This window comes from Urocitellus parryii, chromosome 10 (assembly GCF_045843805.1).
Source record: "Urocitellus parryii isolate mUroPar1 chromosome 10, mUroPar1.hap1, whole genome shotgun sequence".
Taxonomy (NCBI): domain Eukaryota; kingdom Metazoa; phylum Chordata; class Mammalia; order Rodentia; family Sciuridae; genus Urocitellus; species Urocitellus parryii.
Window position 1 is genome coordinate 84,838,816 of NC_135540.1, and position 24,242 is coordinate 84,863,057.

At 41.3% G+C, this 24,242-nt stretch overlaps 3 pseudogenes; all 3 read right to left on the bottom strand.

Annotated features, from left to right (window-relative positions):
- LOC144257174 (uncharacterized protein C8orf48-like) overlaps positions 1 to 745 on the bottom strand; it is a 77,971-nt pseudogene extending 77,226 nt beyond the window's left edge.
- A 5,425-nt stretch (positions 746 to 6,170) lies between these two features.
- Positions 6,171 to 9,515, bottom strand: LOC144257175 (zinc finger BED domain-containing protein 4-like; annotated as a pseudogene).
- Positions 9,516 to 10,366: 851 nt separating this feature from the next.
- LOC144257262 (sodium/calcium exchanger 1-like) lies at positions 10,367 to 14,696 on the bottom strand (annotated as a pseudogene).
- Positions 14,697 to 24,242: the final 9,546 nt, after the last annotated feature.

The following is a 24,242-nucleotide window of genomic DNA, read 5'->3' on the forward strand; positions in this document are numbered from 1 at the left end:
CTAATTCTCTGTTGCTATTAATTTACACTGTCTTGAAACATAGTTAAAAAAAAGATAGGCCAAGAAAATACTATTTCAAGTGTGGAAATTTAATTTCCATATGAGGAAATTAAATGCTCCAGGGCCAGAGCAGGCAATGTCAGAAAGCTCACAATAATGAAGTTTGTTTTTAAAATTTAGGTATAAGAGGAAATGCATACTGTGAGGAAGGAAAGAATAGATGCTAATTGGATGGGCCAGGTACAAGGAGGGATTATAACATTCTGCATTCTTTTCCTTTTCAAACTTAGTTCATCATGGCTTTTCTAGGCTAATAGAGACTGGGCAGTGAGAGTGTGATGTACTTGATATATGTTCAAGAATTCTAAAAAAGATAAATCACCACTCTTGGTTTGTATTTTCTGAGCCACACCAGTCATAGCAACAGAGTCTTGTCCTTGTGTGTGAAAGCTAATGAGAGAGAGTACACTCTACGGTCAGGAAGTTCTGCTGCTGAATTCTAGATCATGTTTATTAGCTGTGTGAACCAGAGGAAGTTAGTCTCTGAGCCTCAATTCTTCTTCTGTAAAATGAATATAATAACAATATATTGTTATATATGGTTGTGAAGATTAAATCAAAACAGCTTGAATGCTTGCTCTCAGTAAGTTTTAGTACCCACACCATCACTATCACTGCCACTACCACCACCGATAATCACCACCACCATGATCCCCATCATCATGTCCAAAACTACGACCACCATTATCTTTGCCTCTAGCACTCACTATTACTCCCTCACTCCCCCCACCACAATCATATCAAAATCCACCACCACCACCTTCACTTCACCATCACCAATACCATCTCCATCTCATAACCATTACTACCATTTCTACTACAACCAACATATCCCAAACCATCACTACCATCATCATTACCACCACCACTTTCATCTTCATCATCAACACTACCACCATCTTCTCTTCCACTACCATCTCCTCCACCATCACCAATATTGTCCTCATTTTGCAGGTAAGAAAACTGACTCCAAGATGAAGTAACTTAATGACAGGAGAGCACAGAGACAGAGTTCAAACTTGGGCAGTCTAAGATTGGAAAATGGGGTGGCCTGAATTTTGAGTGTCACCCTTAGTTTCAGGGTACCCAGAATCCTCCAATCTCTCATTCTTAAACCTAAAAAACAAAAACAAAATCAGCAAACTCTATCAAAATATTAATAAGCAAGGAACCAAAATTCTGCTTTTGGCTGTTTATTGCCACTTGCCTCCATATCTTTAGCTGCCACAAAAGAGTCCAATGCCTACTGCCTTATCTAACCCTGTGGAGACTGTAAGAAGGAAAGAAAATGTCATCTAGATCCCTGAGAAAATGAAAATGAATTCTGCCTGGCTCTATAGTAAGACACCTGTATAGGCCCACGGGAAGAAAGAGGCCTGGCTGTGTCAACCTTTGGCAAATAGATGGGTATTATGCAAACAGCAGGTAGAGCCAAGAGAGAAAGGAAAGGAACTTTCATGTACTCCTGTCCATATTGTTGACTGCTTTCTTTTCCTCCCAGGTCCTTCTGGACTTCCTGACTATAAGGCAGAATCTGTGAGGCCCTATGAAAAGTCAGTAGAAAAAGTCCTATCTTACCCATGCACAATTCACAGCAGCCAAACTATGAAACCAGCTTAGGTATCCATCAATGGGTGAGTGGGTACAGAAAACATATAATGCATATCCACAATGGAGTTTTATTCAGCCATAAAGAAAAATGAAATGATATCTTTCGCAGGAAAATGGATGGAACATAATGTTAAGTGAAATAAGTCAAACTCAGAAAGTCAAGGGTCATATATTTTATATGTGGAAGCTGGAGTGGAAAAAGGTAAAATCGTAGGCTCTCATGAAAATCAAAGGGAGATCAGTAGAGGAAAAGGACCAGAGGGAGGGAAAGGGGAAATACTGGGGAATGATATTGGCCCAGCTATATTGTTATATTGTGTGCATGTGCAAACATGTAACAACAAATTTCATTATTATGTGCAACTATAATGCACTAATAAAAGTATGGAAAAAGAAAACAAAAGTTCTGCCTACTTAGTCAGCACCTTGAACAGACTGCCACTCCAGCCTCCTACCTGGTTTACCCAAAGCAGTTGTAAGATTATCTCCTGTGCAGCTGACCCACCTTACATTGGTTCAATTTTCATCCTTTCCTGGCTCCTGCCCCAGAACAACTTCTACTCCACTGTTGCAAGGAAACTTAAGATTCTCATGGCATTTACCCTTTATTAAGGGACAAACAGCTTTCCTACCCCAAAGAATGAATCTCAAATGCTGGGACTTCAGTAGCCATAACAGAAAGTCATATGAATATTTTATAGGAGGTTCCCATGATTACAATATTACAATGTTGTCCACAGGCAATTTTTCATACCTCAGCTAATAAAGACACAGCAGCAAAATGACAATAAATAACTCTCTCATAGGTATTATATCCTTAAGGTAGCTCCATTCAAAAGAAGTAAATACGGTATCTTTAAATCACCTGCCCTGGGTTACTGGTGTTCTCAGGAAAAAAATGCAAAGAGCATCTCTTCCCACATCAAAATTTAGTGTAAAATCTGTTCAGGATTTTTAAGACAGTGGCAATACACTGGTAACTCTGAGAATAGAGGGTGAGTGGGTGGCAGAATGGAAGGAGTATTCATGAAGCTACTAGATTAAAGTAAATAAAAACCATTCCTAGAGGCCAAGGACTAATTCACAAAGAACAAAACAAAATACTGACAGCAGTTTACTAGAAAAATTGTCATTTTTTTAGAAGCTTCAAGAAGTAATGTGGCACAGAGAAACACATGCACATCTTTGAAGTCAAATAGGTGTTCAAATTCTGGATTCATAACTTCTTAGATCTCTGAGATTCACTTTTTTCATCTTCAATGCTATTGCTTCCTTGGGTTGTCACCATATTAAATGTATGAAAGAACATTTGACAGCAGGTATGGTGGCATTCACCAGGGGCTCTGGAGGCTAAGGCAAGAGGATGGTGAGTTCAAAGCCAGCCTCAGCAATTTAACAAGGCCCTAAGCAACTTAGTGAGATCTTGACTCTAAATAAAATATTATAAAGCACTGGGGGTTAAATCCCCAGCACCAAAAAAAATTAAAAAGAGAGCACTTGAGAAAGTTCTTGGCCGTCTAATAATAGTGGTTCTAAATTTTGTTTCTACATATTATACCCCAAAAAGGGTTCCACAAACAAAGACCCTTTAAGGGATATGTCAGATTGATTTAAACACATTCATAATGATTTAAAACTGCACAAAAGGAAATGAATTGTGGCTAAGTCATTGATTTTGATAATGATCCTCTTTATTGACATTGTCCATGCTCCTATGTTTTCCAAGATAGGACACCTTCTTAAAATGCACATCCCATCTTTCTTTCCAGTTATGCTCTGTCCTCCAAAAATAAATTCAAATATTTTGTCCAAGATTAAGGCTTCCTATATCCCCTGCACAATGTCTTCATAATGATGTTTATACTTACAAAATATATCTCCCACTTTAAGTATGAGGAACATATTTCTTTTGATTTCCCTCATAATATTAGCCCAGTGTTAGTCACTCATCAGTAGCTGATTAAGTAGGAATTGATATTGATTTTTAAATTCAAGTCCTGAACTAGGGAAGCAATCAATCCTGTGTGATGGCCTTGGATGTTGACTCAGAAAGTAGACCAGGATTTAAACACTTCAATGTGCCTACACTAAGAAATTTCTTCATTGGCTACGATGAATTCCTTTATGTAACTATATTATAACCTCAAACTATAATAAGCACTAGAAAAGTGAGATTACAACAGCATAAATGGAAATCTGGTTGACATGGTAAAGAACATTTCTGTACATAATCAACTTGGTCTCCAGGCAATAGTAAATTATAACATTTTTTATATAACTCATAAATGTTTTTGGCTCCTACCCTGTCTTATTTTTATAACAGTTATGCATTCAGAAAGCATAGGAATTTACAAAAACATCTTGTAGTTATAATTTAGGTTTTCAGATTATACTACATGTGTTTTGGCTCAAAAAGAGATAAATATTCTTGTTAAAGATAACTCACTAAAGCAGAAATCCATTGAAATGCTAAAATTATTCCAAACAAATTTCCTACATTAGCACATTACTTAGGAAAGTTCAATGCCAGTATAAATCATTTTAATAGTCTAAATGAAATTCTATTACTATAAAATAAATCCTGAATATGCTAGATTCAAGGCACTATGTACTAATACCTTTTCTTGTCTAATGATAATTTCTATAGTATTTTTCATTATTCCTGATTTTTCCCAATGCACAATTGTTCTTTTGTTCTAATCACTTCAAATTTTACTTTATTTGTATCTGGTGGTCTTATTGTACCATATTATAAAGCTACATGCCATATCATATAGCTAGATATTTGTTCCTTAGAATTCTGTCAGCAAGAGATGAACCCTGGTTATAAACAGCCAAAACCAATATTTCTTTCCCATGGAATGTAATAATAATAATAATAATATTAATGGTAATAATATAATAATAATTTGATACAATTTACACTGAAATTTTCTTTTGAGTCTTTGTTCAATAAAGTATATAAATATTCAGTGTAAGAAAGCTCTATTTGTTGAGATAGATGCCTTACATATTACATCTTAGAGTTAATGAAGTTAAAACCATACCTGAAAATGTAACACTTGTTAAAATTAATTTTGGGCAGACACGTTGTTTAATACATTATTCTGTTATAGGAATCCTGTAGTAAACCGATTTGCTAAGCAATATGTTATGTAAATTTTCCAACTTACATAGTTTTCTCAACTCTCTGTTTTAAATATTTCATAGTAAATGCTCATTTTTTTCCAATTATCTTCCCAAATGATATCATTATTGAGCTCTAAGTAATTTAATATTTTTTTGGAAATTGCAAATAAAAAGTTTAATTTCAGAAACTGAATCCATCATTTATAAATTCACTAAAGCACAGTCTACTCAAATTTAGAGTAAGCAAAGGTACAGTATTTGAACAGAAAAAACAACTTCCTAAGAGGTCATGGCAGATGGGCAAGTTGTCTCACCCACAACACTTAATGATCTGAAATTAAAACATGAACCTTTTTCAGATGTTAAAGAAAAAACTTTGAAGACATATTGTTAAAAGAATCTGACAATTGAGAATTTCATTCGGATGTTCTTGAGATTCTAAAATACCTGGGTGATGGCTGAATCTTTCCTATTGTAAAAAAAAAAAAAATTCTAAATGCCTAAGGCTATCCTTACCACTGTAGCCTTCCAGACGCCCCCATTGGTCACTACTGCCTCCAGTGCCCAGGGCTGTGGTCCCAGAACCTGGGTCAGTGCACACAGAGCTCCACTGCTCAGGAACACTGAGTCAGAGGTGCCAGATGCAGGCAATGAGCCCCCTGTTGCAATGCCCTGCTCTGTACCAGCTGAATCCTCAGCAGGGACACAAGGGACTCCCATCTCAAGGACTCAGGACGACAGTCTGGAACCTCTGAGAGAAAGAATGGACTGTGCAACCCTGAATGCAAAGACTTGAAATGGAACATGCCTGCAACCGTGAACCACAACTACAAGCTCTGTGACAAGTACAGTTTTGTTTTCATTCTCTCCATTCCTAGACACACTTTAGAACCTGCAGTTAAAACTGCTCAGTCAGGATGGCTTTAGCTCCACCTTTCATTTCACAGCCACAAAAGTGGTTTTGTTGCAATTAAAGCAATATTTAACTAAAATACAGTACCTGATTCATGGTTTTTACACAATTGAATAAACAGTCTACAGGATAGAGTTGTTTACATCTTGTCTCCATTCTAATAAAACAAATTTCTGACTCCTAAATTTAAAAAGATGTTGCAGTTATAAATTAAAACCTGATCCCCCACTTCATAACTGAGGAGATAGGCTGCATCCAGTGGACTCCTCAACCCCTGCTACCTGGCTCAACAGGAGTAAGACGTCTGTGAGGATACCTTGCAGTGTGGGCCGGCAAGTGACCCCAGATGCTAGCCTGATGTCTCACATGTCCCTATTGGGGGGGTCACAACAGCCCTGGTACAACAGCCAGCCAGCACTGTGGAGAGCATCTCTGGTCTGGCAACTCTGTTGTGAGTTCAATAATGAAAGTATATCAAGGGAAGATTCACTTTCAAAAATATAAGATTTTCAAAATGCTTCATCATGAGCTGGGGCTGGCCAAAGCTGCCATTCTCCGTGACTGTGCTGAACAGCTTTTCCAAAGGGATGGTACTTGGGGCACAGCCCCAAAATCTGGCGGCCAAAGTGGACAGTCCAGGCCAGGACAACCGCTTGAGGTTCCAGTAGGCAAGCAGGTAGCAGCTGTTCTCCAATACCTCCTCCTCCAGGTAGGGGAGCACCATGTCTTTAGGCAGCCTCTCCCACCTGTCTCTCCTCTCCACCTTGGCCACCAGTGACCACAGGTTTTCTTCTCCACCAGTCTCTAGACTCGGCCCTGAGTCATAGCCATTGGAGACGGCTGTGCCCTCTGAGGTAGAATTTTATATTTCTAGCTCCCTGATTAGATCCTGCCTGTACTGCTCCACCTCCTCCTCTGTGAACAGGGAGGCTTGTAGGGAGGTTCCAGCAGCGGGTCATGGAGGGTGGCGGACAGGTGGCTCGCCATGACTTCCTTCAGCAACATCATCATAATGTCAATGCCTATCTTCTCCCCAAAGAGCATCTCGACCTTCTTGCTGAGGATGTAGATCATGGGGATGACGTGGCTTAGAGTGGACATGTAGGTACTCATCTCCAGGCTGGCGGCATCTAAGGGCCTCAGCGCATGACACATGGACTGCATGACTTCCCACTGGTAGCAGCTGATCAGCTCTCTGAAGTTGCACTTGATGGACATCTCCTTAATGGCCCTCTTCTGCTCCAGCAGCCACTCCAGCATGTGCAGGGACTGGCTCCACCTGGACTGCACATTCTGGACGAGGCAGTGCTGCTGCAGCTCTTACTCCCACTGCAGTGTGGCCAGCTTCTCCCTGGTGCTTGGGGAGTGCTTGGGCCGCTCACACAGCTTCTGGGAGGTGCTCAGCAGGCTCTGCACCATCCTCTGGCTCTTGATGGCCTCACTTATGAGCAGGTCCACCATGTGGCTGAAGCAGGGCACGCTTGAGTGCTCTGCCTCGGTCAGAATCTTGCAATGCTCCGGTTGTTGGTGACCATGATGTCTGCTTGCAGGCCGATGGACCTACACCCAGGCTTCTCACCAGCACTCTAGCTGCTTCTGGATGCTGCTGCTGCCATTGTCACAGTCAATCTGCGATGTGTCCAAAAGCACTGATCAGTGGTGGTCCTCTCAGTGTGGGCAGGCCAAGAACTCGAAGGTGAGCCAGTGGGAAGTGACAGTCAGGTACTCACAGGTCTGGGTACTCATCCGATGTGAAGTGGACCACATTGCTGTCGGCCTCCTTCAGCTGCTGTCAGAATCATCTGCTTAACATTGTCATACATGCCCGGGATAGCTGTCCTGGAGAAGTAGGGAAGGGAGTACAAAGATTACTGAGGTTTCTAGTATTTGAGCAGCCTGACAAAACCAACCGTTATCCACAAAGGAGTATGGCTGGAGGTCAAGCGCGATCATTTCTGCTATCAGACTGGTGATTTTTTTTGGCAATTGGGTGAGAGTCATAAAACTTCTCACTGGGGTCATCGAAGGAGGACCTGCCCAACAACTCTGTGCTCAGTGGCCCCTGGACGCCTGGAGAGCTGGACAGGGTGGTCTTGGAGTAGACCTCTGTCTTGAGTACATACTGGAACCTCTGCAGGTGCCTCAGGAGGCAGCTGGAGCCCAGGTTGGTGGGCTTCTTGCCCCTGCTGATGGTCCAGCTGCAGTGCAGACACACCACCTTGGTGGAGTCCACAGAGCAAACGGAGAAGTGGTTCCACAGCTTGAGGTCTTCTTGCTGCTGATGGGAAACACCGCTTGGTGGTTCCTCCTGACCACTGCTAGCAGGCCAGGTGTCTTAGAGGAGCTTTCTGCAGAAACCAAAGTGGCAGCTAGAGTGTTCGCCAAACTGGCACCCAGGAAGCCCTTCTGGGCCCCGACCACCTTGAGGTGGCATCTGTACAGATGTTGCATCAAACAGCTGGTACCCATATCCCTCTTCTTCCCCCCACTGATGACGCAGTCACAGTACAGGCACAGGGCCTTCAGACTGTCCATGGGGGCTGATGAGAAGTGGTGCCAGACCTCCGACTTCAGCCTCTTCATGACCTTCTTGTTCTGCTGGAAGACAGCACCAGGCTCACATCTCCTTGGGCTCTACCTGCTGGTCTGCTGCTTCTTAGGAGAGACGCCAAAGGAGGACTCGCCCACATCCTCGGAGGATGACAGACGGGACCTGCCTGAGACGTGCATCCCTAGGCAGGTTCTCAGCCAGCCTGTCTGGGGACGAGGAGGTGGAGGGGCGCTGTTGGACCAGCTTTCCTGGAGAGGATGATCCGGGTTCCCCCTCTGTAGGCAACAGGGTGGGCAGCAGGGTGGGGAGGTGTGGGGTACAGGAGGGGGATGCCCAAGCTATCCCCCATTTTCCTGCAGCATGATGGAGCCTTGCGCTCTCCACATGTGCTGGATGAGCAGTTGGTGCCCAGGTCTTTCCGTTCTTACCCCTGCTGAACTCATGAAGTGCGCACAGAAGGCCTTGGAGCTACCCAGTGGGGACAGGTAGAAGTGTTTCCAGATGACCAACCTCCTTCTGGCCCCCGTGCTCCTGGGAAGGCAAAGGCTTCTTTCCCCCATGCCCTCTGCGGTTCCCTAGTAGTGGAGCATGACAAGTTGGGGGAAGATCCTACCTGGGCCTCCTCTCTGCTGTACCTCCAGTGACCAGTACATCAAAGAACTCAGAAGAGACCACAGACACGGGCTCTTCCTGCATGTGGTCAGGGAATGGGATCATAGCTGCCATCTTCTGGGCAAGTCTGATGGGCGAGAGCATGGAGCCCACATCCCCAATCTCTGCAGTCTGTGGTGGAAGCAGGAGCAAGGGTGACAGCAAGGAGGAGCCGAGAGACACACTTCAGTTCTCCTACACTAGCTTGGTGGGGTGCGCAGGCCTCATGTGCCTCATGAGGCAGCTGGTGCTCAGGTCCTTCTCGTTCTTGCCCCTGCTGAACTCCTGCATGCAGTGCCTACATATTGCCTTAGTCTGTCCCAGAGGGAGATGGAGAAATGGTTCCACACTGGAGATTTCTTCTTGGAGCTGATGTGGCAGCTGGAGATGAGGCTCTGGGTTACGGCTTCCATGGCCACGTTGGGCTGCCTGCTGCTGTCCTGGGGGAACAGAGCCCCATAGCCATCCTCCCTGAGGCGCCACCAGCCTGGCCCTCCACCTGCTCCTCACATCCTCCTGCTCACTCTGAAAGTCCACCCCTTCCAAACAGTGTCTGGGAACTGGATCATCTTCTTCCTCCTCTATTTTGGAACTTGTCATCAAAAACACAATCACCTTTTCCTCTGGGACTAGTGTCCTAGTTGTCTTCCACCACGGTCCATAACTACCCCAGCTCATTCCTCATGCTAGTGTCTCAGGTCAATGGAGAGCTGGTCCGAGTGCCCCTGTGTGCATGCAGCACCATCACCCTTTCACAGCCATTCCATCTCTCGGGCTGCTCCTGTCAGTGCTCCACCTGGGGCTCTGCTGCCATGTGCCTGGCCGTGGGGATGCACAGGGGAGACTGGCTGCAGGTCTTGAATACAGGGTCCCCACCACCTTGACAGCACCTCCTGCATGTCCCAGATGCACACAGGAAAGCTCACAGCAGTGGGACACCCCAAAAAGCAGAAGCAATCCAGGCCCATCGCCTCCTTCGTCCTTTGAGAAGCATGCCTTGGTGCTCAACACGAGGCAGAGGAACCACCGCCAAGCGAGAAGCAGGAGAAGCAGGTGAGCCTGCTAAGACACAGCCAGCCACAGCCAGCAGCCTCCAGGGCCAGGAAGGGGCCTCCCACCAGGCGCACTGGCCCCTGGTCAGCACGTCCTGGGTTAGCGTCACACTGCCTCGAGAGCTTAGAGCTGTGAGTAGAAGGGACAAAGGCAGGCAGGACAGGAAGGAAGAAGCAGACATTCATCCACACCTACCAGAGGTCCATGTCCCAGTTCTCACTCTGCAAACTCTAGGCCGGCCAAGGATCTGGGTGGCGCGGGTCTGTGCGCTGGGGACCCCTAATGGCGCGGCGCCCATTCTTTAGCTGCTTTGTCTGCCCCCAGCGCCCCTCCTGCTGGCTAGGCACCACAGCCAAGGACTTTGGCCCAGCAGCCTGAGATGCTGAGGTCACTGTGCCCTTCCCAGGGACCCACGTGCCAGTGCGGGGGCAGCAATTAAATTTGATTTGTAGCTGCATTAATTAATTGGCCTTAACATTTTCCAGAACAGTTAATATTAGAGTTTGGAAGAACAAACAATATTTTGTAATAATTAGTACCACTGAAATAGTAACATTAAAGAACAATCATTAGCAGCATTTCAAATTTATAGATATCACCTACCAAACCACAAATTAAATTAACATATTCCTGATTTGTTTTTTATTAGCTGTTAACTTTATACAGAATTCCTTGTTGAATTCCCAGAATGTTGTTGAAAAATTAAGATTAGTTGGCACGGATTTAGGATTTGTCATTGATTGTGCTTTCACAAAAGCTTGTGATAGCTGTTAATTTTATAAATTTAAATAGGTTTTTGCATTATAATTTTAAAATATTTTGCTGAGAATATGTTTTATCAGTGTTCTTTCTGAAATACGTATTTTCATTATAAAAGGGTCAGGTCGAAAAAATTCAAATAGTTTATGTAAGAATATGAATAAATAGATCCAGACATCCTTATAAATTTAAAGAATATCTTCTACCCTAAAATTAAGATAAATGTTTAGGAATCCTTAACACCTTTACCTACAAACTAAAATGTTGATACACTTTAGACAAAAGCTATTAGATGCTGGAACAGCAACATAATTTAACTTAGACAAAGAGTTAATATTTTAGTTTTGTCATACATTTATAAAGATTGTGGTTCCACTTAACTTAAAATGTTATTTTGGATTTAATTTTTTGTTAGAAAAAAATTGATCTATGTTGAAAAGAAATTTTTTAAATGAGAATTTCTCCCTTTCTTATAATCAAAGAAATCAATAAAGGTGGACTGCCACTTACTCTCCCTCTTTGATCAGATTAGACTCTTTGTCTACCTTAATTAATAGATTCTTAAAATTAGATAACTTTTAAATCCAAAGCTTTTGTACAAATCTTTCTATGGCACCATGAAAATAATCACAAATTCTGATTTTGTTTACAGTATTAAACAATCAAACAAGAAGATTTTTCAAAGTAGTTAATAGAGCTTAGTTGTGTGAAGAGCCCTTATCTATATGTATGATAGGTTTTGAAGAAAGCTACCCTAAGATGAACTGTGCTGTGGCAGAAATATAAAATCATCCTTGAAGATAAGTTGGTTTGAGTCTACAGAGCCAACTTTATTGCAGCATGAAAAACTCCTTTTTGCTTGGATCTGACAATATTAACCTGGCATTGGACATGATCACCAAAGGAAAAAGGATCCATTAAAAAATGAGAGTAATGGATAAACTGCTAAGAAGCCAGCACAACAACATGTCTTTGATGATTTCTTTTGACAGAAACATTGTACTTATCTTAAAGTCACACAAAGACATGAATGTAATCAATGGACGTGTTAAGCATTAACAATGCTTACCAATAATAAAATTATATTTAAAGTCAAGATACATCTTTAAAATTACAATTCCAGAAAGAAAAAGGGCTACAACTCTATCTCAGTTATAAATAAAATTCTTTGCCATTTAAAAATTTTTACATTTCATTTTAGTGAATAAAAAAGTCAGATATTTTTATAGAACAAGTAACCATGATTGATTTAGATGATTTTAGTTATATTTAAGGCCTACCTCCTTCTTGGACACTGGTCATTGAGTCAAATTCTCTGGCTTCTTCTGATGAATTAAGTGCAAAGCCCTCTCTAAGGCAAGAAAGGAGGAATAGATCTCTCAAAGGCATCTCTCAGTGGAAAAATCACTTCATACCAGAGTTACCATTGTAAAGTGCCAATAGGAAGAGTAAGTTGTTCCCTACTTCTTTCTCTGACCTGTTCCCCATCAACTAGGATGCTTGGACAGAATCTGATTTCTCTCCCCATCAGGGTACTATATGAGCAGGGTAAAAGGGTTTATGTAATCATATAAAGTAAAATTAAATTGGAAATAAATAATGTATATATGTTCCTCTCATAATAGCATAACACTGAAGAAGCAGGGTTGGTCATTAAGTCATAATTAAACACTAGCATACAACCAGAAACATTATACTGTCATAAAACCACAACGTCAGATGAAAACCACAGAAATAGTTCCACTCAGTCCTAGCATCCAGGAAATTCTTTTTAAAGGTGTTCCTTTTGGGGGCTTTCCCAGTTTGTACTCAGCAATGAAATTAGAAACCTTTTGTGATGTGTTAAATATTCGTTTTCTGTATATATACTGTATGATCCTAAATAGAATACAGAATTTTCAACCCATCTTAAATGATCTGATACTTACATCATATGCTTCATTTTATCATGGTCTACAGTGTATCAAATATATAAAAGGACAAAAGTAAAAAAGATCTCAATGTCAAATTAAGATCTGTGTCTAGTACATATTGATAGGTGACACCCAAGCAAGTACTGGTACTTTTGACAATTGTCTTCCATAATAATTATTCTGTTCCTTTAATGCCATTTGGTTTAAAAATATGCACATACTCTCACAGTCATGCACTCACTCACTCAATCATACACACAAACACATAAAAAGAACTTACACGATTTCATTGTTCTGGCATTTGAACTCTCCACAAGTGTCCTCAAAGGCTCCCCTCCACCTCTGGCCCTCTCTTCGATGGTTTCATAGGGAATGATAACATTTCCTCGAGCTCCAGATGTTCTCAATACCTTCACCTCCGTGATGCCAATGCTCTCATTCACGAGTCCCAGGTTCCTCAAAAGTAAAGATGCCAGCATCGATGTCATCAAAACTGGTTACCATGGCCACGGAGGGTGATCTAAGGAAAGCAAGAGTGGAGACTGATTGGTTTTCAGGATGCCATCTTCGGAAGCCTCAGAAGATACTTTGACATTGCTGAGGTGTGCAAGGAAAATTTTACCCTCCTCAAAGCTGTCATCATCGATGATGCCAACTCTGATTTCCTTCTGGGTCTCACCAGGTTTAAGACCACAGTTCCTTCAGTGAATTCATAATCAGATCCTGCATTGGCCATGTCTCCTCTGTTTCTGAAGTCAATGAACACAGAGTAGGTCAAATCCCCACTTCTGCAAATAATGGTAAGGACCACAGTACCACAGTTGTCCAGACACTGATATGTCCCTTGTTCAAAGAAGACCTTGCTCACTGGGTCACTTTTGGCCACTTCCATGTTGACCTCATGCATGCTGACAGTCTTCCTTGCTTGGTCAGCTACATGCCTCTTTAAAATGTTGCCAGCTCAGTCATCAGGCAAGTAGCTTGAATGTGGTAAAATGCTTGGCTTTTTTGCTGCTGACTTAGGATTTCGTATTTGGCTAATTCTATTAACTGCTCTATTTCGTTCTCTGGATGTTTCTGCTTCAGTTCCTTCAGAATCCTCGCCATTTCTCCCTTAGCTTATTCATCATTTTGGTCCCTCTCTCATTGACCTCCAGAACCAGAGTGCCATCTAAGAAACTGTCAACCTGAGAGCTGACTACTTTTCCATCCATTTCAATTTTCGTTTTGGAAGATGGCTGGTCCCCCTCGTGTTCAGTGATCATTCCCCTCTGCTTGCCAGCCTGATACTGCTTGTAGACATACTTGTAAAACAGAAGCCTCCTATCTGCTACCCAGGCAAACACAACACAGAAGGGAAAGAAGAAGAAAGTTAGCAAAATGTCCCAGACCTCCACAACACCAGGAGAAATGACAAGTGTAGGCGAAGATGCTCCAGGCTGCCATCACAAAGAACACATGCAGATGCTGAATCTTCCTCATCTCTCCATCATGGACCACATAAACACAAAGTGCAACGATGATGAACATGCTGAAGGCAGCACTTCCCACGATGGCGCTGGGCCCCAGGTCTCCTGCAGTGAAGTTATGGCCACATAATTCAATAACTGAAAGCAGAACCTTGGGAGCAGAAAATCCCAGGGCCATCACAGTCAGGTTGAACATAGTCTCATTCCAGATCCTCACAGTCATCTTGGTGGTCTTTCCGTTGTTTTTCTTTATGGTTATTTATTTTTCTTGGGATGTGATGACTTCCATAAAGGACACAAACTGGTCAACAATGATAGAGACTCCCAGAAACATGTTGACAATAGCCCCGAAATACCCAGTAGCTCTAGCAATCTTGTCTCTGAAAGAATAATCTTGGGGCTCCCAAATAGGCAAAAATTACCCTTTTCTTGTGGTAATATGAGACAGTACACTTGCTGATATCATTTTCTCCTCCTTCCATTTCGGTCTCAGGAGTTATATGGTCCATATGGGAAAATAAGAAAGCCATCAGAGCTAACAGATGAAATCTCATTGGAATCATGGGTGAGAGGCTTAACCAAGGCATGTTGTACAGGGAGATGACCAACTGTCCTGACATATTGGTAAAAAGAAGATGGGGCAGGGAAGGTAGAAAAATAATCACATCATTAGACCCAAATCCAAAGCATGATTAATACCTTTAAATAAATTTCTGTATGTTTGACCATCACAATATCTCTGGTGAATCATCATTAATCTGATTCCATCAGTGATTAGGCAATGTTTTGTGAAATTTACAGTTTGATCTCTCTTTTTGTGAATTTTCTACTTGTAGTTCCATTCACTGAGCAAGACCCATGACTGACTTCCAGGAAATGAAAAGTTCAATTTTAAGCCTGGCCTTATTAAGCACACATTTATGCATACTAATGGACAACAAGAAAGAAAAACAAAACTTTTGAAGCATTAAAAATCACCTCCTTGTTGCTAAAGCAGATTTTTCTTTTAAATTTTGATTAGTACATTGTCTTCAAGGACATTTTTCATTGAGAAAACCACTTTATTAAGATTCACGCATTGAAACTGAGACTCTGAAAAACTCCTACCAACACAAGGCATGATGATGATGATCTTAAATTTTGAAGTACACTTACACTGTATTTCAAGAAATCACACCTTACGGCTCTAAACTTGGAAACAGATAAATCTCTACATTTGCCTGCAATCAAAGCTCAATGGTATTTGTTCTCAAGAGGAAAAAAAAATTCCACTCTAATGCAATATTTCCACACATTAAGTACAGGTTTTAAAAGCATGTTTTGATGAGAGCACATTTTCTCCTAATTTTTAGCAACCCAGAACTCCAGATATATTAGCAACTGGGCATCTGGTATTTCAAGAACACTCCTTTCTATTTGTATACATAGCCTGCTTCACAACCTGTAGGCTGACCCCAACAGAAAGGACAGATAATCGGGTCCAGGCCTAGTTGTCTGTAAGACACTGGCAGGCTTTGAAATCTATATTACCAGCCATAAAATGTTCCTTCTCTGTGTCAGTGTCACACTTTCCATGGTCATTCCAAAACACACATTAGTTCTATAGTGGGCTCAAGAACAATTATTCCATCTAAATCAGCTTATTTGGCCAAGAAACAGAGACAAAGTGTATATGTATGTATGTGTGTGTGTGTGTGTGTATAATATGAAGGGCTATAGGCAATTAGGGATATGACAACAGAGTCATTGAGGAACACAGAGAATTGCAAGCAAAGTAGTGGACAGAATGACCACAGCCCTAAACTCAACCACCAACTCATGCAAAACAGCTCCGATCTCACGTGGTCACCTCAGCTTCCAGGACCTGGGGTTTGGGGGCTGGGGTAAAAGGGGTAGGGAATGGATGCTGAAGTCCAGGAGGGTCCACAACTCTCATCTGGACCTTTTCTTCTAGACCTAAGAATTCACCAGTGAATAAGAGAAAGTCTTGGTCTTCTCAGAGCTTAATGGGGAGGAAACAAAGGAATAAATGAAATATCAGGTGGTAACTGGCTTCAGGGGAGGCCAGTTATGACATCCATAGCACATGGATAGGAAAAGCATCCTGAGTCAGAACATAGCCCTGTGGCCTGAAAAAGTTAAAAGAGGAGCTGGGTGAGATGCTCCCGTAGCTCCATGCTGCCTGAGAGCCACCCACATTTGTCTATGTTTGTTGCTGATGGCTTGCACTGAAAACTGCTCCAAGGTCCCAGGAGAATCACCATGGTCAGCACATTCTGGAAGATCCTCAGAGATCCCACCATGGCCTCAAGCCCCTTGTAGCTCATCACTACTGGGAGATAACCTTCTTTTGTATTTCTCCCATACTGAAGAAGACCAGGAGAGGGTAAAAGGCTGGCAAATGAAAGAAACACATTTACAAAGCATGCAAGAGTTCATGGTCAATGTGTGTCTGCTTGTTCAGCCATTACAGGGCTTGGATGGATTGTGAGATCCCTGCTTAAAACAAGATGACCTTCCACTGGCCTGCAAGAAAAATAGAGATTTAGTTCCAACTCTCTTATGCATCCATTTACTCCATAATTTATGTGTGCTTAGTATGAAATTTAGAATGACTCACTAGGCTCTCTTCTAGACCTAAGAATTCACCAGTGAATAAAACAAAGTCTCTGTCTTCTCAGAGCTTACATTCTAATGGGGAGAAAACAAAGTAATAAATGAAATATCAGGTGGTAAAAAGTACTACAGTGTGGGAAGGGCAGAATCAATCTAAGGAAGACAGACTGTGTGTGTGTGTGTGTGTGTGTGTGTGTGTGTGTGTGTGTGTGTGAATGCATACACACATACAGCAGCATGATTTTACAGTAGATGGTTAAGGAAGGCCTCTCTGATAAAGACAACATTTGAGCAAAGTCCTGAAGGAAGCAAATGGTCAAACCTGTGGAAACTGCAGGAAGAGTATTACAACAAAGGACAAAGGTAATGGTGATGGTAATGGTGCTTGGCACATCCCAGAACTACAGAGAACCCAGTGTGGAGGAAGGGCTGTGCAGGAGTGGAAATGCAAAGGGAATGGATCATGGGGCCACTGAGTCCACTGAGGTACTGATGAGGAGAGACAGGAATCTCAGGGGGTTCTGATCATAAAGTAATATCTAGTTTTCCTTTCAGAACAGGCTCTCTCCTGGTTCAGTGGAGATATTGTAGGGGATGGGAGGAAACAAGGAGACCAGCTCATGCCTACTATATTGAGATCTGATTTCTAAACAATCCCAATGCCTAGCAGGTATTCAAAAATGAAAGAGCAGACAGCTAACATTTTAAAAAGGGTAGTTATCCTTTTAGTAGACTTGCAACTTAAAATGGCTTGGAGACTGATAAGGATCAAAAAAGTTAAAATATTTGCAACAAATAACAGTAGTGAACAGAGAGAGTAAACCCTGAAGAAATATTCAAACCTGTGTCTGTCTCCAAACCTGATATAATTAATCACTCCTTCAATTCACTGCCAAATTCATCATTCTCTATTTTTCAAATTTCAGCCAAAATAAACTTGCTAAGGAACAGATCTGACACTATGACTCTACTTAAAACTCTTTGTTGGCTCTCTTTTGCCTCATGCCCTGTGGTCAAATCCCTCAGTAGTAAGCTCAAGATCCTTAATGATCTAACCTCTGTACTCCTGAATGCAGAAATTCTTGATTCCCCAAATAAGGCACTTTTTTACCTGTTGGCCTTTGCAGACTATGTTCTTTCCTCTAAACATTTTTATTCTTACAATCAAGGTTCAAAAAAGTATAACAAATCACAGTCAATTTCTTGAGAGACCGATATTGGATTCTTTTCATAAATCTATTATAGATATCATGCTAAATTATTTACATGTATCAGTTATAGCTAATATTTATAATAACAAGCATTTTTGTATCACACAACTTTTAGTGTTTCTATTTCCATTATGATCTTTGCAAACCGCACCCCCTGGAATTGTGTAGTGGGCAATACACTAAGCCCTATCCAGTATATACTATTAGCTCATTTACAAAGTGGGATAACTGAGGTATAGACTAGTTAAGACCTTGTTGAAAATCATACAGATAGCAAACTCCTGAGTTAAGATTCACACCCTGTCTACTTCCATTAACTGTTCCATTAGGTCATCCCTGATAGTTGGTGAAGTAATGCTGGACAATTGTTGGATTTGGGCTTGAATTAGTCCATTGGAAAGCCTCTTGACTTCTAAGCAGATTAGAAGAACTCAGTTAGCAATAGTCTTGTGGAAGGTTTCCAACAGCCTGGCTTTTATCTTATGGATTAGAGACTCAAGCATCAATGACTGTGGTATGTAGCATGAGAGCTTGCATGTTCCTAGATACAGCTGCTCTATGCTTCCTTCCATTTAGCAACTGCCTGGCAACCTTTTCCTGCATGCATAGTCAGGGCACTCTCTTAGGTTGGCCATAAAAAGGCCCTATCCTCCATCTCTGCCCTAGCCCACATCTCACAATGTCTTTTTAGCCAAATGAGGACCAGATGTGTAAAAATGGATGGATCAGTAAAAATCCATTGTCATTATTGGGGAAAAAGGAGAGGGGCTTCTGAGGTTACTGAAAATCATCACAATTATATTAAAAAAGTGACAGCATCATAATTTGTGTAACCAGGGGACGCAAAACACTGATGTAAGTTATTGGCAATAAAACTGGGAAGAACTCTTTGGACTTTGGTTGCTTTCTTTATTTAATGAATTCCAAACCCAGAAGGTTGTGAGGATGTGGGAAAGGTGTTATCTAAAGGAGTTGCTTTTCTTTCTGTATTTCCTTTCTTCCATGGTCTTCCTTCCATTATAAGATTCCAGAAGTTCTATTTAACTCTCCTCAACTTCCCTGAGATATATATATATATATAAATATATATATATAAAATTTTATAAGAACATTAAGCAGGAAGATAAGAACAGAGGCCACAGGTATCTTGGTTTGTTCCTGGCTTTCTTATGTTCTTCCTTGATCTACTGAAGGCTGACACAAAAAGTAGGCTGATTTTTATGGTATATTCAGATCAACTCTTATGTCTATGGCCAGGTATCACTTAGGAATATCTACTTCATCATCAAAATGAGTCTTAAGCCCATGAATATCAAGAACACCTGAATTATCTTCTACTCACTATTTATTTTAAGACAAAACAACTTTATCACTACAAATTACAAACTTTAATGGGTCTGACAAAAAAGAAGGTAAAGCGATACTTGCCTGCCAGTAATCCAGCCACCTGTGCTGAAGGGAGAAATCAGTTACAAGGAAGAGAAACACATGCCTACAGACAGGTCTTTATCAAACTGCTTTGTAAAGGATAAGGAAACAGCTAGGTTGCAAAGGGGCTTGAGGAGGAGTGAGCCAGCAGAGTGCCTATTCCCCACAGGAAACCGGGGCCAGTTTTAACTACCAAGGAGAACCTGACTCAGGAGAAAGGAATATGCTGGTGTCCTCACCAGCCCTCACACTGGATGGCCTAATCCCATTCTATCGATTGGCAGTGGGGTTATTCCAAGGAATTCTCTGACTCGCCTTCATCAGGACTTGGAATTCCCTTCTATGTAATTTTTGCTGACTGAAAGCCTCAGAACTAAGCAATTAATCTATTTCTAAGGCAACATGGAAGCAAGCATAAATCTTTACCCATGACTGAAGCAAGTACTTTCCAGGGCTTCTAGACAAGGAGATGTTGCCAGAGGATGAAGATATTTTTAATGTGACATATGACCATCCCATCTAAGGTTCAAATACTCCTCTGGCTCCCAGCCTCAGTCTATCAGACCAGGGTCAGAATTCAGAAAGGAACTTAGTTTCCACAGTACTCTTTGCTACTACCTTTTTAAACTTTTTCTTTTTCTTTCTCTCTCTGTCCTCTCCAGAGTTTCCTCTCAGCTGATTGATAAATTGGGACAAGTCATGTAAGGAGTGGGCTATGGGAGGTCTTGTGAAGAATGAAGTCCTTCTGCCCAAACTGATGAAAGTGGAGTCAGGGTCCTGTCCTGGGTTAGAAATCATGTCGCTAAATTGTTCAGCAAGGGGAGCAACTGGGGTAAGGACCAGGTAAAGTGACCAGAAAAAAATATATATAAAGAAAAGATACACTTAGTATTTAGGATAATGAAGAAGTTCTTGGAAACAGGTCATGTGATGAACCTGTTAGCCCTTTTCTCTATTTTATTTTTCTACATTGCACTTACTACTTCTATCTGCTGTGTACTTTATTCAGTAGTTCTACATTTTGTCTTTCTCCCTGTGACAGATGTAAACCCTGTAAGAGCAACATCTTTTTTTTCCCCTTTTTACCAATGCATTCCCAGTTCCTAGAGGAGAGCCTGGCACATAGAAAATGTACAGCACATGTTTACTGAATAAAAAAAATAATTATCATAGGGTCATGTGCTGATTCCCCAAATCTCTGATGCTGAATCATAATCTGGGACTTGGACCTCAGCATTTGCATTGGAAAATACTCTCTGTGAAACTGATGAGCCCTAAAATGTGCAAAGTTCAACATCAGGTTGAAAAGCCAGTATCAGTGTAAGCTGAAGGAAAGGAAATAGATGTTTTAGGTTCATAGTAAAGAATCTCAGGCTGGAAAAATTGTCTCTAGCATAAAGAGATGACCTGGGGCCCTGACATCTTGCCCAGCACCTGGCCCTATATCAGCCCTGGCTCACTGATTGTATGGGCTCTGTTGAGAGAGTCCTGACCCTGGGGACATCCTCAAGGAAGCCTATCTTTTCCTCCTTTGAATAATTTAAAGACATCTTGTGTAACACTAACCAAAATCATCTCCATTATAGAGTCCCTGTAAAAGAGAAAGAGAACCAAGATTTAAATTTTTATATTAACTCTGCAGACAAACATGGAAATATGTGCACCCAGAGGAATACTGGAGCAGAGAGTCTTCCAATAGAAATTAAAGAAAGAAGGATTCAGAGAGAAGATGCACTGATAATCTTGGGTTCCATGTGAAGTCAGTCAGGATTGTCCTTAGAATTACTGCGCCAGGGTCAGAGAGCAGGATTAAAGGCCCTCACTTAGGGCCATTGATGGCGATAATGACTGAAATCACTGACTTGAGCATGTGCTTTACATTCATGATTCCTGCTGACCTCTCTGACAACATTGCAAGGAGATCTGTATTATCACTCTCATTTGATAAATTAGAAAAACAAAAAGTTCTTACAATAAGTGGTCAAAGGTCACACAGACTTAAATGACAGCTGGGATTTAAATGTAGGTACTTTGCATCACACCAAAAGGATTTCTGTTGTTTGTTTCCACTACGTAGGGTAATAATGCTGTTCTTTGTGGACAAATAGCTCTGCATTTAGATACTTAGTATAGAATGACCTCTCACACTGCCCCTGCCTCCCACCTGAATAAATGTGTTCAGACTGTATTAGTACATCCAGGGCTTTGTGTGTTTTCCATTCCTGTTTCTTGTCTCCTTCCCCAACCCCCAATTTATAAACACTCATATTCATCAAGTAATAAGGGAAAGATGATTCATTTGGGGGATCATCAGCTGAAGTCTGCAGTCTGAAATCATTCCAAAGTCATGTAACAAACTTAAGGTTCTTCCACTTGCTCAGGAAGGAAAAAAAAAAAGGGGGAAAGAAATTCTAGCATTGAAAAAGCAAAACTAATGAGGGGAATGGGATGGGAGCCATGGGAAATGATACAGAACAGTCATAACAAATCACTTAATACATCACTACTAACAAATCTATACTTTTTTTTTCCAGAATCTCAATGCAACTCACAACTTTACTTACTTAAGTCAAGACTTTTTGTTTTAATTTTAAATTGGTCAGAAATCAAGAAAACTGCAAGAACAAAATGTCATTCATGGTTTCACCTGCTGAGATTTTCTGAGCCACTCATATGTGCCAGATGCTGTGAGGTGTCGAGGCAGGAGAGAGTCCACATACTGGGAGATACAATTGTTTAATTACTAGAGAGTCACAGGAGAAGGGAGACATCCCTGGCCTTAAAACAGTTGCATCATTGAACATTCAACTGAACTACCCAGTTCCCAGGTAAGTGTCTGGGGTCTTGGGTTACTAGAACCAGGATTCTAGAAACTTCAGATCCTTCAGTCTATGGCTCTATAACCAAGAGATTTCAAATATAAACTTGAAATCTTAGAGCAGGACCTTGGAACATCTCCTCTGGACTCTGAAATTTCCAGGGTCCTCTTGATGGACAGTGATTATTATTTTAGGTAATAATCTGTTCATTATCATCCCTGAAGAGACAGAGCAATCTTTCTTTGATGTTTGATATTATAAGGAAAAAGAACAAGGTCATATGCATTCTTTTATATATAATGAATACAAAAATATCTCCTACCTTAAAATATGTTCTATGCTAGCTGCTGCCATTTATCCTTAAGGAACTTTTATATAGTGTGTCCTCTCCATATTTCTAGGTTTGGAGTGAAGGACCCTTCTTGTACTCACCAAGAAGTTATTGAGTGGCCTTAATGTACAAACACCTTCACAGACACTTCAGGAATTAACAAAGATAATTGATACAAGATCCCTGCATTAAGGAATTCCCAGTTTCTGTGTGAAAGCTACCATTAGTGACCATTAATACTAAAGAGAATAAGGAAAAATTTGTAAAGGAGTAAATGAGAAGAATGGCAAAGCTGGAAATGTTAGAGGACATTCTAGAGGGAAGAAATGATGTGAAAAAGGCACAGAGCAATGCTTCTCCAACTTTAGCTCCCTAGCAATCACCTGGGAACGCATTACAATGCAGACACCTGGGCCCTATCTTCTGATTTATAACAGGTGTAAAGAGGACCCCCAGATTTGTATTTCAACAAGCACCGGGGTACTTCTGAGAGAGTGGTCTTGGATCATCCCTTGAGAAGCACCGGTGTAAAGGGTAGAAGGGCATAAAGGAAAAAAGAGAAGCCAGGAGAGAGCAGAACTGGCGGAAACCAGCTGCCTGGCAAAAATATGTTCTGGGAGGCCCTAGAAGGAAGCTAATGCCTAAAAATCAGAGGGCAGAGTTCTCTAGTATCCAGAAGAAAATAATGTGAAATAATGCCTCTCACAAACTGGAATTCTAGGCAGGACTGAAATATGAGAGGCCTGTGCATGTGTTCCTGGGAGTCGGGGGTTGGCTCTGAAGGAAAGGGGAGAAGGGACCCTAATTAGGAGTCCCATGGCCCACAAAGAGATTAAAGTACTGAGGTAATTATGAAGCACCTACTTTATGCATGTGGGTTACTTCTGCCTCCTCTGAGCTGACATAGACAAGAATTTCCAGGACATTCTCTCATGTGAACCAAGACTCAGGATAAACAGAAGTCTTCAGAGACCTCTCCAGTTTTTTCATGCAAGACCTAAGGGGAGGCAGAAAACATGCAGAACTCCCAGACAGGAAGCGTTGGATGACAGGAAAGCTGCGCTCCTTAAATTACAGGCATTTTATGGGGTATCCCCTGCACCCCGTCGTCACTTCAACTGAAGAGTTAATCTGATCTATGCAGTCACTCTTGCTTTCTAGTGTGCCTCTTGGAACTAGGAATGTTGAATTAGGAATTAAATTTCAAGCTGCATGATAGGAACATCCAGAATGACTTTTTTTTTCTTTTAAAATCTTTTTTTTAACAAGAAAAGCCACAGTGTTGTGAGCAGAGGCTGGTGAATTTCATGAGCTTTCCCACTGTCATGAAGTTTCAGCTTCCAGTAGATAGCATTTCAGGAGATGGAAACCTATCAACTTGATGTTCGTGAGTCTTTCAGATTTTCCTGCATAGTCTCAACTCACAGTCCTTGAAAGAAAAAGATGCTCTTGAGAAGAGGAGAAGAGGAAGTAAAAATAATATAAAGGAAAAAAGTCAAGTAAATATGCTCACTTAATGGTGCCCCTTCATCAAAATTCTATGCTACAGTTTTCTAAGCTTCCTGACAATATGCTCAATGGCTTGGCTGTAAATTCAGACAAAATCAGTTAATTTTAAAAAAGGGAAATCAGCTTAGAGGGGAATTTGTCAAATCTTATAATTTAGAAAGCACAAATGGATTTGCTTACATAGAAGTCTAGGCCCTTACTTTTGGAGATTCTCTTATT